Genomic DNA, 20027 nt, shown 5'->3' on the forward strand with positions numbered 1-20027 from the left:
AGATTATTGATTAAGCAGAGATTAACCATGGAGACGCACATGAGGAGTTTAAATTAGGGTTATTGTTGGCACCCCAATCATGTGCCGAACGGTCTATTCCTGTGCTGGACTCATCTGTATTCATCATTTTCACCCACGTATTTATAAAATTGAGTTAAGTGCGGATTCTTTGATACGATTACTGGGCCAGACAGCCCTGTTTCCCATACTTCTTGAGAGACAAACAGAATGATAGAATGCGGCATACAACTGCTGATATTTATTCCGCGACATAGAAGCTAGTCGTTTTTAAAGGAGCGGAAAGTTGAGGGAGGAAGTTACATTTTAAGACTATATTATTTTTTTTATTTATCGATACAGCAGGGTTGCAGGGGTTCCCACCAGAACCTTCACGTCTTTGGAATGTGTATGCAACAGAGGCATCTGGAGTAAACCTCCGCCGTCGCCGATAGATCGTACAAAATTCATAGAGACGGCTGTGGGGACTGAAAGCGCGCCTCAGGCGCTGTGAAGCATTGTGCCAACCACTACGCTACGTTTAATTGGTGGACTTAGTTTCCGATTAGCTTGTCACACCAGGCGAGAGAATGGAGATTTCAACACCTCCCGCATCTGCTCCCTGAACTTCTTCTGGGTCAAGGCGTAAAGAGCCGTGTTTGTGCAGCAGCTCAGAAGCTGCAGCATGTAGCCCAGCTCCCTCATGGTCGAAGGTGGGAACAAGGCATACCTCAGATATGATAAACGAAAAAAATATGATCGTATCCACACAGTATGCACAACAAAAACCACCCACAACACGATGAAATTCGCCGACACGACCAACAGTAAAATGAGCGACTTCCTCCGGCTTTGCATCTCCGGGTCTTTGGAGCCATCCCCATTGCTGTTATTCCGGAGTCTCCTCCGAGATCTGCTCGCCACTACCACGTGTCTGATGGTCAAAGCATTGAGCAGCAGAACGACCACAAACGGGATCACAGGCGTCAGAAAGAAGCTGCAAGACTCGACTACTGTCCATGCAACTGAGAACAGAACACCGTCTCTTCCGTGGCAAAACCAAGGGACGTTATTAAACTGGTAGCGTCCTGAGAGCAAAAAATACCAGAAAATGTTCTTTAAACAGCTCAGGGCGGCCACAGTCCACAGAACAACAGCCGCGGTTCTCTCGGTGCAGTATTTAGCTTTCAGATTCTGGTAGCGAATAGCCACGAATCGGTCGAAGGTGAACATGACGGTGAACCAGACGGAGCAGTCGTTGGCTGTGTAACGTAGGACGGCGTGGATATTACACACGGGGATGTTCATCAGGAATATAAACGCTCCCCAAAAAACAATAGGAATCTGCCTCAATACCAGGTCAAAGACAACAACGAGAAGATCCGCCATTGCCATGGCCATCAAGTAACGAGCGACGCTTTTCGAAAGACCGCACTTTCCCTGGGACAGGACCACAATCGTCAGCACGTTCACTATTGGGATTGAAAGAAACACAAGCATGTTTGTGGGCAAGGAATAATGTCAGCACAGTCACAGACAGAAAGTATAGAAACATGTTTTTGAACCCAGAATGGAAGACTGCAGTTTTCCAGCATCAGCGATGTCTGCAGGTGACGAGGATTATAGCTCAGTGAAATCGACAAAGAACTGGAAAATAACGTCACAACGCCAAACAACGAACAGCTGAGAAAATGTGCTCTCGGATTTCGGTGAAGATGGATTTGAAATAGGGCTCGAAATTGGTCATTGAATTGGAATTGCTTTACTATTACGGAAGTGGCATCACAAGGGTACAGGGAAACACGCGTCTCCACAATATGCATACAGATCAATTCTTTACTCAGTGCTTTGAGGCGTGACGTAATATCAGCTCAGGCTCTCCGGCTTCTTCTGCCGGTCTTTTAAATTTATACAATATTTCGGAAGCCATCCATTTTAAACTGCAATCCAAATTGGGAGTTCGGTATCTAAAGCTGCAAGGGAGGCTTACTCAGTTGAAAATTTTAAACGCCAGCTCAGAAGATCTTTATTTAACCTTGATTTTAAAAGGAATTATTTTGTCTGCTCTTTTCATGTTATTTCTGTTTGTATTATAAAAGCACATTAAAACTTCGCCTATTTGGAAAGTGCTCTAATTATTATTATTATTATTTTTATTGTTGCTGTTTTTGTTGTTGTGATTGTTGTTGTTTAAAGAAAAAAAAACAGGGAGATTAATGTTATTGACCGAGTCTGTCAATGTATTACAGGATCATCATCAAAAGTTCAGTTAGTGAGGACGATGGACTGCGTTAACCGGAAAATATCATTAAATTGCAAACTATCAAATCTGTTTACAGGAACCCGTGATCACTGCTTCTCCTTCTCTGGTCAGCAACTTACCGGGAAATGCAACCAAAGCGAGAAGGGGATAGTAGATGGGCTGAATTGTCCGGAGTAAATACCAGATCCGTCTGTCTGCTTGTGTCCAAGGGTCATTCGAAAAAATATAGGGAGCCAGGCTGAAGACACCCTTCTCTGTCCCTGGAACATTCCATGTTCCTATTTCTCGTTCCTGAACCATTGCCCGTCACCGTTCCCAGATTCCAGTCGGTGACCGGCGATTCTCACGCTGCACATGTGACCGTTCACGTAAAATTCCACTTTGATATTCGCAGTTCCCCAATTTTTGTCTTCCGCTGTCGAGCCACTGCGGTCCGTATGTGACGGAGGGGTTGTTCTCGCTAACACTATGAAACTTAATCGAAAGGAGCAATTTTAAATAGAGCTGCTAATCCCCCAGTGAGACAACCAGGCTCCATACGGGCTGACGTTAATTAACAAACATCTACGGTTAACCCCTTTGGATCCGGATCGCGGGTGCCAAAGGTAAAACGAATTATTAAACAGGGTGGAGATGTCCAGGATATATGTCCACCGATCTCGGACATTGGTTCTGCATTATCTTGCAGGAGACAGAATAGCCTGCAAGCACGTACCATTTGGCTCAGTAACAGCTTCGATCACGACATTATTAAAATATTCAACCCTTCCCCCTGACGATTAGATGGACTCTTGATATTGCAATCTGCCTCACTCTGACTTTGCAATTTGTTGTTCCCTTGCGCCGCACCTTCTCTGTAACTGCAGCACTTTATTCTGCATTCTGTCATTGTATTACCCGGAAATCAATGCACTGAGGCAATCATTCTTTTTTTTTTGAATGAGGAGTGTGCAAAACAAGGTTGTTTTCTTTTCCCAGCATCGACAAATACAATGAAGTCCCGTGTACCATCAGTGTCCCACCAGGCAAGATGCTGCGCAGTGTCCTCACCAGGACCAGCAGTATCTAAAACAGTTACTTTCTCCAGACAGTAAGGTTGATCGACACTTATACCGACCAACACATTCCACCAGCTCCCTCTACCATACAGCACCACTACTTTATCATTTCCTATCAGTAAACATGTGAACAGCCCTTAGAGTCACGTTGTAGACATATCAATCTCTGAATATGAACTATATATGTATTTATATTCATTGTCCTTTTTATTACTGTGCTCTTTGCCCTATTGTGTTTTTTGGCGCTGCAATGGATCCGGAGTAACAACTGTTTCGTTCTCCTTTGCGCTTGTGTAATGGAAATAATACTGAACAATTCTGAATCTTGAATAATAAACCCATTTACTAATTGAACACTCTGCAGTGTGATGGACCAATCGGTTAGGGAGCGGCTTGCAGGTCTGATGAAAGGCTCAGAGGGGATCCTTTCTTTCGACGGGAGGAGGCTGATGGAAACCTTGCAACTTTGCTCCAGCTAATCTGACGTCACTGCGTCGGCGATGAAGGAGTGGATCATGTTGTATCGGATGAGTGACAATTCGGAAATTATGCGGTCGAAATTGCTTTATTTATGAAAGGGATTTGGACCAAATCTGTATTAAAGTTCAACATATATTAAATCCCGTTTAAACGCCCATCCACTCGACTGAAACAATGACAACAAACACAGACTGTTGGAGGAGCTTGGCAGATCAGGCAGCCTATATGGAAGTGAATAAACAGTGGACGTTTCCGGTCGAGAACTTTCATCTGGACCGAAGATGAAGCAGGCACACGCCAGAAGAAATGGTGAGGGAGGCGATAAGAAATACAGACCGGTATGAGATACTTGTAGCCAAGTGAGCGGGTAAATGGGTGGGTGGGGAAGAGGGATGAAGTAAAGACGTTGTAGTTGATATTTGGAAAAAATAAGAGCAAGAGAAGAAGGAATCTGATAAGAGAGGGGAATAGACCATGGGGGAAATTGAAGGAGGTGGTCACAAGGGGGAGGTGATCTGCTTGTGAGGGAATGAAGGAAGAGTGGTGTCAGAATGGATAATTGAAGAAAAGGGAAGGGGAGGGGAGAAAATTATCGGAAAACATTAAAAAATTGACATTTTTCTTTTTATGCACCTACCATATCAAAAATATTTCCACGATTAAACCGGTTAGTACATCTGATGTGCTGCGTTTGGATCACATCGCAGGAAAATATAAGCAAGCCTACCAATATTTCGTCATAACCTGCAACCCAACAGATTGCCCAGAGATTCTCCTCCGCAATGCTTTGCATCCTCCTGTACAACGGTGACCAGAATTACCCACAGTACTCTACAAGCGGGCAACGTAATGTTATGCACATATCCTCATTATGATGCTATAATTTGTGGGTTCAATACCTCACCCTGGGTCCCTTTCACTTTCCAGTTTTACCCTTTATACTCACAGGTACGCCCTGTCCTTCGCCTGTTGATCACTATGTTAACACTCTCTCACTCGCCGTCTCTTCTTTCTGTTCGACTGCTGCTAGTTGTCGACGAAATGTCTGGATATTATCCCTGCTCTAGTTTATGGGCACAACGCTGTGAACCTTCATCGTTATTCGCGCCTGTGTTTCCTTTTCTTACAATTCTCCACCCTCTCTATCCTTACCCTCTCTCCTTGTCCCTGACTCTCACTCTCTCTCTCTCTCTAGCTGTGCTCCAGACCCCCTTGCTGTGTTGGCATCCATTGTGCGCACACCAGACAGCAGTACAAATGGGGCTCTATGTTGAGGGATGTGTGCACACAGAACAAACAAGCGCAAAGCGGCGGTGCAGAGAGGACTCAAGTGCACTGGGGACAGTTTTCGGATGTGTCTGTACAGACCGGACCAGTTAACGATGAAATTTCTTTTGACACACCTGCCATTGGAAAACATACTTCCGTGATTAATCCCGTCTGTGCATTTCATCAACTGATGTATTTCCTTCGGGTCACCTTGCACGGAAGTTACGATCAACCTGTCCAATAGAGAGAGTCGTGGTGTAATAGAAAAGTACAGCACAGGAGAAGACCCTTCGGCCAATCTAGTCTGAGCCGAACCAATTAAACTTCTACTCCCCTCGACCTACACGCCTATCACAGCCCTCCCTAACCCAGGCATCCGTTTATCTATCAAAGCGTCTCTCAGACCAGAGGTTCGCAACCATCGGGCCGCAGATCGGTACCGGGCCGCAAAGCATGTGCTACCGGGCCGCGAGGAAACCTTTCCTCATTCCTTGTCACGTACTTTTGAGCCATTACGCATGCGAGGTCATTAACCGCGCTTCATCCATCTCACCGCGGGAAGGAGATCAATTCCCCGAGCTTGCAAATGACGGCAGGCTGAAAAGTATGTTTGACATAACATCTCAGCCAGCATTCTAGATCAAAGTCAAGGCTAGATAACCTGAGATAGCCACGAAAGCACTGAAAACGCTGCTTCCATTTCCAAACTATCTCTGCGAAGCAGGCTTTTCTGCAATGAATGCAACGAAAACTAAATTGCGGAATAGACTGGACATAAGTAACCCCCTTCGACTACCGCTGTCTCCCATCACCCCTCGATAGGACCGTCTCCTTGCAGGGAAACAAGCGCAGGGCTCCCAATGATTCACCGATATTGGCGTGTTGCAATGATTCTATATGTTCATACGGGGAAAATATGTGTTGTGTGTTTAATATCCAAACGTTACTTAGAATGTTATGATGCTATTGACTTATATAACCACATAACAATTACAGCACAGAAACAAACTACCTCTGCCCTTCTCGTCCGTGCCGAACGCTTACCCTCACCTAGTCCCAACGTTCAGCACTCAGCCCACAACCTGTCCTTTCCTGTCCATATATCTATGCATTTTTTCTATAAATGATAATATCGAACCTGCCTCTACCACTTCTACTGGAATCTCCTTCAACACTTACTTCAAGCTCCCCTGTCCTCCCCTGATAACTGATTTATCACTATATTCATGCGAGGAAAATATGCGCTGTGTGTTTAATATTAAATTCGCCAGATAAACCCTTTTAGAAAGGAAATTGAGTGTATTAGGCACTTATTACCGATATTCCGGATGTGGTTCCCCCGCACCGCCGAACAGAATCGCCAAAAGCAATTTGTAGGGGAAAAAATCGTCACGTAAACGCATTCGCACTGGTGCCCGCACAAGGCTTCATTCTCATTGAAGTCTTTTTTGGGTAAACACAACGTATTTGTCTGCTACTCTTGTCCGTTGCCAATCTTACTCCCCACCACCACTCCAGCCCCCCAGTCGGCCGGTCCGCAGTGCAAAAATTTGGGGACCCCTGATCGTTTGCAGTGCTTTGCTGTTTGAAAGAAGATTCCAGGAAGTGAGTGCAAGCTCGAACGGCCTTAAAGTGAAACAGTTTAGAGGTGGTGCGCCAGCCAATGATAGACTCCATTTCGCCGATTAAAGCATCGAGGAAGATTGAAATCAAGGCGAGTGCAGAAAGTGAGTGAGGGTTTAAAACTGACTGCTGTTTGATCGCAGGGACGGATCTCTCTGTTGTCAGATGAGTTGTGTAGTACCTTTCACTCACTGTTACCGGAGGGTAGGCCTCTGTGCTTCAGTGGTCTCTCTATCTCTATCTCTTGACGTTGGTCAGAGGACATAAGCCGGGTAGATGTGGAATCGATATGGGTAGGGCTGCGTAACACTAAGGGGCAGAAGACGGTGGTGGGAGTTGTGTACAGGCCACCTAACAGTAGTAGTGAGGTCGGGGATGGTATTAAACAGGAAATTAGAAATGTGTGCAATAAAGGAACAGCAGTTACAATGGGTGACTTCAATCTACATGTAGATTGGGTGAACCAAATTGGTAAAGGTGCTGAGGAAGAGGATTTCTTGGAATGTATGCGGGATGGTTTTTTGAACCAACATGTCGAGGAACCAACTGGAGAGCAGGCTATTCTGGACTGGGTTCTGAGCAATGAGGAAGGGTTAATTAGCAATCTTGTCGTGAGAGGCCCTTTGGGTAAGAGTGACCATAATATGGTGGAATTCTTCATTAAGATGGAGAGTGACATAGTTAATTCAGAAACAAAGCTTCTGAATTTAAAGAGGGGTAACTTTGAAGGTATGAGACGTGAATTCGCTAAGATAGACTGGCAAATGACACTTAAAGGATTGACGGTGGATATGCAATGGCAAGCATTTAAAGGTTGCATGGATGAACTACAACAATTGTTCATCCCAGTTTGGCAAAAGAATAAATCAAGGAAGGTAGTGCACCCGTGGCTGACAAGAGAAATTAGGATAGTATCAATTCCAAAGAAGAAGCATACAAATTAGCCAGAAAAAGTAGCTCACCTGAGGACTGGGAAAAATTCAGAGTTCAGCAGAGGAGGACAAAGGGCTTAATTAGGAAGGGGAAAAAAGATTATGAGAGAAAACTGGCAGGGAACATAAAAACTGACTGTAAAAGCTTTTATAGATATGCAAAAAGGAAAAGACTGGTAAAGACAAATGTAGGTCCCCTACAGACAGAAACAGGTGAAATGATTATGGGGAGCAAAGACATGGCAGACCAATTGAATAATTACTTTGGTTCTGTTTTCACTAAGGAGGACATAAATAATCTTCCAGAAATAGTAGGGGACAGAGGATCTAGTGAGATGGAGGAACTGAGCGAAATACATGTTAGTAGGGAAGTGGTGTGAGGCAAATTGAAGAGATTAAAGGCAGATAAATCCGCAGGGCCAGATGATCTGCATCCCAGAGTGCTTCAGGAATTAGCCCAAGAAATAGTGGATGCATTAGTGATAATTTTTCAAAACTCTTCAGATTCTAGACTAGTTCTTGAGGATTGGAGGGTGGCTAATGTAACCTCACTTTTTAAAAAAGCAGGGAGAGAGAAACTGGGGAATTATAGACCGGTTAGCCTAACATCGGTGGTGGGGAAAATGCTAGAGTCAGTTACCAAAGATGAGATAACAGCACATTTGGAGAGTGGTGAAATCATCGGACAAAGTTAGCATGGATTTGTGAAAGGAAAATCATGTCTGATGAATCTCATAGAATTTTTTGAGGATGTAACTACTAGAGTGGACAGGGGGAGAACCAGTGCATGTGGAATATTTGGATTTTCAAAAGGCTTTTGACAAGGTCCCACACAGGAGATTAGTGTGCAAACTTAAAGCACACGGTATTGGGGGTAAGGTATTGACGTGGATGGAGAATTGGTTAGCAGACAGGAAGCAAAGAGTGGGAATAAACGGGACCTTTTCAGAATGGCAGGCGGTGACTAGTGGGTACCGCAAGGCTCAGTGCTCGGACCCCAGTTGTTTACAATATATATTAATGACTTGGATGAGGGAATTAAATGCAGCATCTCCAAGTTTGCGGATGACACGAAGCTGGGTGGCAGTGTTAGCTGTGAGGAGGATGCTAAGAGAATGCGGAGTGACTTGGATAGGTTGGGTGAGTGGGCAAATTCATGGCAGATGCAATTTAATGTGGATAAATGTGAAGTTATCCACTTTGGTGGCAAAAATAGGAAAACAGATTATTATCTGAATGGTGGCCGATTAGGAAAAGGGGAGGTGCAACGAGACCTGGGTGTCATTATACACCAGTCATTGAAAGTGGGCATGCAGGTACAGCAGGCGGTGAAAAAGGCGAATGGTATGCTGGCATTTATAGCGAGAGGATTCGAGTACAGTAGCATGGTGGTACTTCTGCAGTTGTACAAGGCCTTGGTGAGACCACACCTGGAGTCTTGTGTGCAGTTTTGGTCCCCTAATCTGAGGAAAGATAACCTTGCCATAGAGGGAGTACAAAGAAGGTTCACCAGATTGATTCTTGGGATGGCAGGACTTTCATATGAAGAAAGACTGGATGAACTGGGCTTGTACTCGTTGAAATTTAGAAGATTGAGGAGGTATCTGATTGAAACGTATAAAATCCTAAAGGGATTGGACAGGCTAGATGCAGGAAGATTGTTCCCGATGTTGGGGAAGTCCAGAACAAGGGGTCACAGTTTGAGAATAAAGGGGAAGCCTTTTAGGACCGAGATTAGGAAAAACTTCTTCACACAGAGAGTGGTGAATCTGTGGAATTCTCTGCCACAGGAAACAGTTGAGGCCAGTTCATTGGCTATATTTAAGAGGGAGTGAGATATGGCCCTTGTGGCTACGGGGATCAGGGGGTATGGAGGGAAGGCTGGGGCGGGTTTCTGAGTTGGATGATCAGCCATGATCATAATAAATGGCGGTGCAGGCTCGAAGGGCCGAATGGCCTACTCCTGCATTAATTTACTATGTTTCTATGTTTCGATGATATTACTGGGGCTCTGCATTTATGCACTGGACGATGAAGTTGTTCGGTCTTATGATGTTTATATTCTCTGTTTTCGTCAGTTATTTCTCGTTATTGTGTGGCGTGTTTTGTTACTTCTTTGTGTGAGCGAAAGGAGTTTGGAGTTTGATGTTCTTGTTCTTGACAGTTTTTTTTGTGCGCGTGTAGGTTTTGATGTTTATCTTTGAATTATTTCCATGCATTTCTTTGTACTGTGGCTATCTGGAGAAGCCAAATCTCAGAGTTGCACACTGAGTACATAATTTAATAATAAATGAACCTTTGAACGATTTTTGATGCCTGACGGGGCGATTTGTGTATCTCAGAGAATGTTGAGCTCATGGGATTATCAGGCACGAGTCTCTAGAGCAGGGGTCCCCAATCTATTTTGCACTACGGAGCGGTTTAATATTGACAATAATCTTGCGGACCGGCCGACCGGGTCGGGGGTGGGTAGGGTTGCCAACATACAAGAGCAGCAGTCAAATACGTTGTGTTCACCCGGAGAAAGATTTCAATAACCATGAAGCCTCGTGCGAGCACCAGTGCGCATGCATTTACGTGCAGATGTTTTTTTCCCTACAAATTCCTTTTGGCGATTCTGTTCGGGGCATTTGGGGTTTGTTAACCACGACCGGAATATCGGTAATAACTGCCTAAAACACTCAACTTTCTTTCTAAAAGGGTTTATCTAACGGACTTAATATTAAACACACTGCGCATATTTTCCTCACATGAATATAGTGATAAGTCATTTATCAGAGAAGGACAGGGGAGCGTGAAGTAAGTGTTGAACGAACTTCCAGTAGAAGTGGTAGAGGCAGGTACGATATTATCATTTAAAGAAAAACTGGAAGGGTGTATGGGTTGGAAAGGGATTGCGGGTTGTGGGCTGAGTGGAGATCGGTGGACTAGGTGAGAGTAGCGTTCAGAGCGGGCTAGACGGGCAGAAATGGCCTGTTTCCATGCTGTAATTGTTATATGGTTATATAAGTCAACAGCATCATAACATTTTAAGTAACGTTTGGATATTAAACACACAGCACATATTTTTCCCGTATAAACATATAAAATCATTGCAACACACCGATATCGCTGAATCAGTGGGAGCCTTGGACTTGATTCCTTGCAAGGAGACGGTCCTGTCGAGGGGTGATGGGAGACAGCGATACTCGAAGGGGTTTCCTTATGTCCAGTATATTCCGCAATTTAGTTTTCATTGCATTGATTGCAGAAAAGCCCGCCATCGCAGAGATACTTTGGAAATGGAAGCAGTGTTTTCAGTGCTTTCGTGGCTACCTCAGGATATTTAGCCTTGGCTTTGATCCAGAATGCCGGCAGAGATGTTATGTCAAACATACTTTATAGTCCGTCGTCATTTGCAAGCTCGGGGAGTTGATCTCCTTCCCGCCATGACATAGACGATGCACGGTTAATGACCTCGCGTGCGTAATGGCTCAACAGTGCGTGACAGGGAATGAGGAAAGGTTTCCTCGCGGCCCGCCGGCACATGCTTTGCGGCCAGGTATCGGTCCGCGGCCCGGTGGTTGGGGACCGCTGGCCAAAATAAAATTCTAGCGAGTGGAGGGGAATCTGCACGTAAACGCATGTGCACTGGTGCCCGCGCAAGGCTTCATGGACATTGAAGTCTTTCTCGGGGTAAACTCAACGTATTTGAGTGCTATTCTTGTCCGTTGGCAACCCTACTCCCCACAACCACCCGCGCCCCACCCACTCCCCCGCCCCCCGCCGCCGTCGGCCGGTCCGCAAGAATATTGTCAATATTAAACCGGTCCACAGTGCAAAAAAAATGTTTGGGGACCCCTGCATTCATCCCTACTCTTTTTTTCCTCTCTGTCAACCAATTTTCTATCCCTGTCAGTACCCTACCCCCAATAACATTTGCTCTAATTTTGCACACGAACCTCGAAGTGGCTTTCTGAAAGTCCAGGTACAGTACATCCACTGGCTTTCCCATATCCATTTTTAAAGTTACATTCTCAAAAAAAATCCAGAAGATTAGTCAAGCATCATTTCCCTTTCGTAAATCCATGCTGACTCGGACCTATCCTGCCACTGCTATCCAAATATTCCACTTTTACATCTTTTATACTTAATTCCAGTATCTTCCCCACCACTGATGTCAGACTAACTGGTCTATAATTGCCTGTTTTCTCTCTCCCTCCTTTCTTAAAAAGTGGGATAACATTAGCTACCCTCCAATCCTTAGGGGATGATCCTGAATCTATAGAACATTGGAAAATAATTACCAATGCGTCCAGTGTAAAATTAAGTTGCAATGTAAATTGAAAAGCGTGAATACAGGACTGAAGGTGTCATATCTGAAAGCATGCAGTACACTAGAATAAGGTCGATGAAGTTGTAGCACAGTTAGAGATCGGCAGGTATGATGTTGTAAACATCACGGAATCATGGCTGAAAGAAGATCATACCTGGGAGATTAATGTCCAACTGTACACATTGTATAGAAAGGACAGGCAGAAAGCCAGAGGAGCCAGTATTCTTCTGTTGGTAAAAAATGTAATTTAATCATTAGAAATGGTTGACATAGGGTCGGCAGGTGTTGAATCATTGTGGATAGAGCTTAGAAACTGCAAGGGGTATAAAGAGCCTGATAGGAGTTTTATACAGAAACCCCCAAAAGGATCAAACGGGGTATAGAAAATGCATTCCAAAAGGGTAACCTTACAATAGTCATGGGGGATTATAATACGTAGGTAGATTGGGTTGCTGAGGGATTCCAAGGGGGAAATTCCAGAATGCCTATGGGATGGTTTTTTCAGAGCTGCTCGTGGTTGAGCCACGAAAGGAGAATCTATGGATGTTGTGTACTTGGGTTTTCAGAAGGCCATTGACAAGGTGCCACACGTGAGGCTGCTTGGTAAGCTACGAGCTCATGGTATTACAGGAAAGATTCCAGCATGGATAAAGCAGTGGCTGACTGGCAGGAGGCAAAGACTAGGAATAAAGGGGGCTTTTCTGGTGGCTGCCGGTAACTACTGGTGTTCCACGGGGTCTGTGTTAGGACCGATTCTTCTTACATTATATGTTAATGATTTGGATGATGGATTTAATAGCTTTGTTGCAACATTGCAGACGATACGCAGATAGGTGGAGGGGCAGATAGTTTTGCAGAAATATAGAGGCTACAGAAGTACTTAGACATATTAGGAGAATGGACAAAGAGGTGTCAGGTGGAATACAGTGTCGGGAAGTGTTTGGTCATATACTTCGATAGAAGAAGTGAAAGGGTTGACTCTTTTCCAAGTGCAGAGAAAATACAAAATCTGAGGCACAAAGGGACTTCGGAGTCCTTGTGCAGGATTCTCTGAAGCTCAATTTGCAGGTTGAGACTGTGGTGAGGAAGTCAAATGCAATATTAGAATTAATTTCAAGAGGACTAGAATATAAAAGCAAGGATGTAATATTGAGACTTTATAAGGCACTGGTAAGGCTTCACTTTGCGGTGAATCGGTGGATTTCGTTGCCACAGGCGGCTGCGGAGGCCAAGTCTTTATATATATTTAAGGCAAAGGTTGAAAGTTTCTTGATTGGTCAGGGCATGAAGGGATACGGGGAGAAGGTAGGAGATTGGGACTGAGAGGATAAACACATCAGTCATGATAAAATGCCAGGGCAGACTCAACGGGTCAAATGGCCTAATTGTGCTCCTATATTTAGTGGTTTTGTCGTCAATGATTTGCAGAGTGTTGATGCACTCGAACTGTACCATCGGCTTCAGAGGACGATGGAGTCAGGCGTTTATCGATGGCCTATGCCCAAGTGAGTATGTAAGGTGAGTGAGTAAGGGTGTCAAAGGTGACAGGGAGAAAGTAGGAAAATCGATTTGATGGGGGCATTAAATCAACCATGATGGGGTGATGGAGCAGGCTCGATGGACTGAATGGCCTAAACCTGCTCCTCGGTCTTATTCTCACTGAGCAAAAACAGCCTCGTCCCTTCCTTCAGTTTTTTTGGAACCCAACCTTGTTATTCTATTTTTTTCACTTCTGAGTTGTTTTGAACATTTATACTAATCTTTTTATGTCTTTGCTCCGACCTTCACGTCACAGAAGTCAGTGATGATAAATCTGATTTGAGAATAGTGCAGAGACGGTTTCCCAGTTTAACCCACATTGATGAATCTCTGTAAGCCTCTCAGCCACTTGCCCTTTGACGTGCAGCAGTACAAGATTCCAGTCACCACCATTGCGCACAGCCCAAGTATCCCCAGGACAGCTCCAACAATCATCAAAGCTTCATTCTCAACCAGTGCGTTGTGTTCTGAGGAGAAAACGTTGGAGGTTCTGTCGTTGTGTTAAGTCATGTTTCATATCATATCATTAAGTTCAAGATTAATTTATTATCAGAGTACTTACGTATATGTCAACCTATGCAACTCTGAGGTTCATTTTCCTGTTGGCATACTGGGCAAGTCTATAGAGTAGTAACTAGAACGGGATCAATGAACGATCAACTTGACTGCAGAAGACAACAAACTGTGCCACTGTGCTGTGCAATAAATAAATAGCATCAAATAACCAGAAACTGCGATAAAGAGTCCTTAAAGAGAGATCATTGGTTGTAGGAGCATCTTAATGGATGGACAAGTGAGTGTAATCAAGAGCCCGATGGCTGAGGGGTCGTAACTGATTCTGAAATTGGTGGTGTGAGTCCCGAGGCTCCTGTACCTTCCACTTGATGGCGGCAGCGAGAGAAGTGTATGGCCTGGGTGGTGGGGATCTCTGACAAAGAATACTGCTTTCTTACAATGTTGTTTCATGTAGATGTGATCAATGGTTGGGAGGGCTTCACCCGTGATGTACTGTACCAAATCCACTATCTTTTGTAGGATTTTCCACTCAAAGGCATTGGTGTTTCCATACCAGTCTGTAATGCAGCCAGTCAATTCACATCTAGAAAAGTTTGTCAAAGTTTCAGTGTCAGGTCAAATCTCCAGTGACTTCTAAGGAAGTAGGGACAAGTCTACTTCCTTAAGAGGTGACTTGTTGTGAGCATCTCCCATGCGAATCATCAAATATTCCCATTGTTCAGGACTACAACAGCTGAAATGCGTGGTCACGGCTATGGATACTTCAGTAAATAACACATTTCACAATGTATCCCAAAGATACTAAACCTGATTCTGTTTTGTAAAGGCATGTTCAATGTACGAGGAGCAGGGGCAGCGCTAAGGTGGTGCTCGCTGGGGCTATAGCATCAGCAGAAATTGCAGTAGCTCCACCATAGCACCACCAAGAAATTAACTGCAGCTGCTTTGCTTTCTCTGTATAGTTTTTAAAACAGCTTGTTTCCCCAGTTGATCTAATGAAACAGCACCCCCAATTACCGTAGCAACCACGCAGCAATATAGTTATAAACTCTCTCAGATCCACTCTACACTTCTGCTTATTCGTTCGTTGTCAATGTCTTGCAGTTGCGTTCCTCAGTTCAGTTAAGCTGATCTAAGGTCACTTAAGGTGGTGACGTCACTCACTCTCCCTCACGCGAGAGATTGATAGTATACATCCAGGCGCAGATCCGTGGTCTCGCGAGACTAACAGATGCCACACGCGCACACTGTGCTTTTACAAGCGAGCGTGGGCCTGGCACGTGCATTATTTTGGCCGGCGTGAAAAATTGATCGACTTTTAATCAGAAAACGACCTCATCCAGAGGAATCAGTGGTGTCTCTGCCTGAGCATGTCTCAATTGAAAGTGACATGCAGAAAGAAGTAAGTGGGGATGAGGACGACAGCAGTACATCGAAGGAGTGTGAGGGCGAAGTAGAGGAACAGGAAATGGAGCGGGATTCGGAAGAGAACGTGGATGAAGCTGCTCTTAGTGCGAGTGGAAATACTGTTAGCGGTGATAGCCAGCAGCCTGAGGAAGGACCCCGTCGGCCAGCATTGAAAAAGTACCCTTCGCACAGTTTGGCAATCACAAAGGAGTATTCGTAGCTGGTTTGACCTGTACTCCTTGCTGGAAAATTCAATCACAAAAGATGTTACATTCTGCTTCGCCTGCAGACATTTCCTGTGTGGAGGACCTGGGTTTTATTCTGAGTCTACCTTCTCTGTCACAGATTACCGCAACTGGAGGAAAGCTACAACAGTTTTCAAAACCCACCACCTAAGTGCAGCTCATAAGTTGGTTATGGAGGCATGGGGCGAATTCAGATTGAGAAAACAAGACGGTTCAAGATTGGGAAATATGCTTGATAAAAGACATGCAAATATTGTCCAAGGAAGTCGTGAGTATATGTGAGCAGTGGTTGAGTCTCTACGCTGTACTGCGTGCCAAGGCATTGCCCAGCGAGGATACCTGGAGAAGGATAGATCTGGCAATACGGGAAACTTTGTTGAGTTGTTCAGTGTAATTGGGAAGTTTGATAAGACTGTAGCTAAAAAGAACAATAGAGGACAATCCTGGAAATGCAAAAAACACAAATCACCATATCCAAAATGAAATTAGGAGTATTATGGCAGATATGGTCGGACGTCAAATAAGTGCAGAAATCAAGGAGGCGGGATATTTTGCCAGCATGCTGGATGAAAGTAATGACTTGAGTATAAAGGAGCAAATATCAGTGGTGCTGCGGTATTTGAATAAAGAAACAGTGCTTGAAGAATTCTTGCACTTCTCTCCAGCAGAAGGGTTGGACGCAGAGTCGCTTCTTAAAAGCATTGAACAGACGCTCGCCTAGTGCGTTATTGATAAGAACGCGTGTATAGGTCAGTGTTATGACGGGGCGGCAGTGATGTCCGGGTGCAATAACGGGGTGCAAGAGAGGCATTATATATACACTGCCATGCTCACAGACTTAACCTTGGTTTAGTGGATGTTGTAAGCAATGTACCAGAAGCGGGTGAGTTTTTTGAAACTGTGCAACTGCTTTGCAACTTCTTTTCAAACTCTGTTCCCCACGATCTTTTCATGAAGAAACAGAGAGAATTTGAATCAACTGCACAGCCCGTGTAGTTGAAGAAATTGCCAGATACACACTGGGCATGGCGGTATACAGCTTTGTGGGCTATAAGGAAATCACTCTCCGCCATTCTAGCTACACTACAGGATATTATGGTTCACCAAATGCACCGAAGAAAACGGAGGCCAGAGCTTTAAATGGACTGATTGACGCGCAGTTTGCTTTACTTCTCTCTCTGTTTGAGGATTTACTCCGAGTCACTAAGTTCATGTCAGACCAACTACAATCTCCCAGTTTGGAGCTTTCATCCTCTGTGGACTTGGCTCAGTCTGTTATCGATGCACTCTCAGCAAAACGGGGAGAGGAATCATGAAGTGAAATTCAGACAAGAGCTAGGGACCTGTGCGTCAAGGTCGGTATACAGAGCAGAGCACATGAAAGGAGACGGGCCCAGCCACCCCGCCGCCTACATCATTTTGTTGTTGAGGCCCAAACTGAACGCACACGTGTCACATCCCATGATGACCTTCGCAGCCACAGTTTCTATCCAGTTATAGACAGACTTCTGACTGAAATGGAAAGACGGTTCTCAATTGAGACTGGGGGTGTTCTGACTGGACTCTTGGCATTGACTCCTAAACACAAGTTCTTCCTAGACAAGAATTGTCTTTGGCCAATGCCCCAATACTATGGAGTGACTGAAGTGAACCTGACTGCAGAGCTACATCAGGTTCGACGTCTGCTGGAAACAAAACAAAAGGAAGGACAGACAATGAATGACACAGTGGAATTTCTAGCTCTAATGAGACCCGACGGCGATGCATTTATAGATTTATACAAACTAATCTGCATATCACTGACTCTGCCTGTTACATCTGCCTCATGCGAACGGAGTTTACTTTGCGTCAGACGCGTCGAAAACTACTTAAGGAGCAGCAGCGGCGATGCTCGGAACAGCAACTTGGCTCTGTTGGCAATAAACAGCCGGAGGACCAAAGCACTTGACATCCAGAAAATCATTGATGCTTTCGCCACCAATCACAACAACAGACGGATTTTGCTTGTCTGAAAATATTAATGGTGAGTGCAGTTGATTTTTTCAAAATTTGGGCCAAGACTAATGCTGATTATTATTATTATTTTGTGGTGGATACCCCAAAGTCCTTATCTTTCCTGCAGATCCTAAAATATTACATTCACTACTATTAAGCCTACTTGTTTTTCCTAGACTTCCAAACGGTGATTCTGTTGATTTGTGTTTTAAATGCAGTAGCCGAGCTAATTGAGGTATTGCATGGTCAGAGTACGATTTGTCCAACGCCTAGTAAAGCCTTGCATCTGTTGTTTGCCTTATTTAACTTTAATAACGGTGTATCGTTTGGCATTGCTGTCTATGTAATGCGATTAGCAGTGGGTTCGTTTTGTCTTTTTCAGTTGAAAATCACGCATTAGACGCTGATTGCGGGATTGGTGCGTGATTCACGTTGTCCGCTGTTGCTCGGATACTGTTTGTTTTCTTTCGTTGTTTATGCTCCGTGTAGCCCAGGTTGTCCTCGATGCCATGTGACACTGGAACAGTTCACTTCTATATTAGATCTATCAATTGCTTTTGCTTGTGAATCAATAGAGGCATTTACAGTAGGCACATAATGCTTGAAACTGACTTTTTAACGCCACGCGTCTGGCCTTGCGAATACATATTACCATACAGTGCATCCCTCAGCACCTTTACTGAATCATTCAGCCCCTACGCAGCACCAGCAAGAAAAATTCTCTTGCGCCGTCACTGACGAGGAGCATTTGATGGGTCTGGGCCTGTACTCACTGTAGTTTTGAAGAATGAACGGAGATCCTATGAAATATTAGAAGTCCTAGATAGAGTGGATAAGGAGAGGATGTTTCCTATACCTGGGCCTTAGCACTCAGATCTGCAGCTGGATTTTCAACTTCCTCACAGACAGAACCCAGGCTGTAAAAATAGAGGACAAGCTCTCCTCTACAACCACTCTGAGCACCGGTGCCCCACAAGGCTGTGTACTCAGCACCCTGCTGTACTCACTCTACACCCATGATTGCGTAGCCAAGTTTCCATCAAACTCAATAGATAAGTTTGCTGATGACACAACAATTGTAGGCCGTATCTCGGGTAATGATGAGCTTGAATGCAGAGAGGAAATTAACAACCTGGTGGCATGGTGCGAAGGCAATAACCTATCCCTCTACGTCAGTAAGACGAAAGAATTGGTTGTTGAATTCGGAAGGAGTAGCGGACCGCCCGACCCAATTTCCATCCATGGTGCGAAAGTGGAACAGGTCAAAAACTTTAAGCTCCTCGGGGTCAATATCACAAATAACCTGACTTGGTCCAACCAAGCAGAGTTCACTGCCAAGAAGGCCCACCAGCGCCTGTACTTCCTGAGAAAACTAAAGAAATTTGACCTGTCTCCTAAAACCCTCACTAATTTTTATAGATGCACCGTAGAAAGCATTCTTCTCGGGTACATCAGAACCCGGTAGGGAAGTTGTCCTCTCCAAGACCGAAAGAAGCTGCAGGAGATCGTGAACACGCCGCAGCGCATCACTCAAACCAATCTTTCATCCTTGGACTCACTTCACACCGCACGCTGTCTGAGCAGTGCTGCCAGGGTAACAAAGGACACGACCCACCCAGCCAACATACACTTTTCGTCCTTCTTCCTTCCGGGAGAAGGCTCAGGAGCTTGAAGACTCGTACGCCCAGATTTGCGAACAGCTTCTTTCCAACTGTGATAAGACTGCTGAACAGATCCTGACCCGGATCTGGGCCGTACCCTCCAAATATCCGGACCTGCTTCTCGGTTTTTTTTTGCACAACCTTACTTGCCATTTTTCTATTTTCTATTTACGATTTATAATTTAAATTTTTAATATTTACTCATTTTAACTAGATTTACTATTTTAAATATTGAATATTTTTGATCCAGGGAGTGTGAAGCGCAGAATCAAATATCGCTGTGATGATTTTACGTTCTAGTATCAATTGTTTGGAGACAATAAAGTATAAAGTATAAGTATAAGCAGAAGTGTAAGTATAGGAGGGGAGTCCAGGACAAGAGAGCACTGCCTTGTCATAGAAAGATGTCCATTTAAAACAGAGATGAGGAGGAATTTCTTTAGCCGGAGGGTGGTGAATGTGCAGAATTTGTTGAGTTCTGTTCATTTGGGCTATGTAATTATTTAAGACGCATGCGTACTCTCCCAGTTATACGCGTGCACGCGGAAGGAGGAAGAGGGACCGTGGGATGTAAAGGTGGCGGCCTTGGGTATTGAACGGAGGCATACAAAGTAAAGTGGTTTAAACACAAGGAAAATGTGTCTTTGCTGTTTCGCCGTTATCAGTGGTAGGTGAGGACGGTTACGATCTATCGACCTCTGGGATATGGGCCCTGCGCACTACTGAG

The sequence above is a fragment of the Mobula birostris genome, chromosome 29 (assembly GCF_030028105.1).
Source record: "Mobula birostris isolate sMobBir1 chromosome 29, sMobBir1.hap1, whole genome shotgun sequence".
Classification (NCBI taxonomy): domain Eukaryota; kingdom Metazoa; phylum Chordata; class Chondrichthyes; order Myliobatiformes; family Myliobatidae; genus Mobula; species Mobula birostris.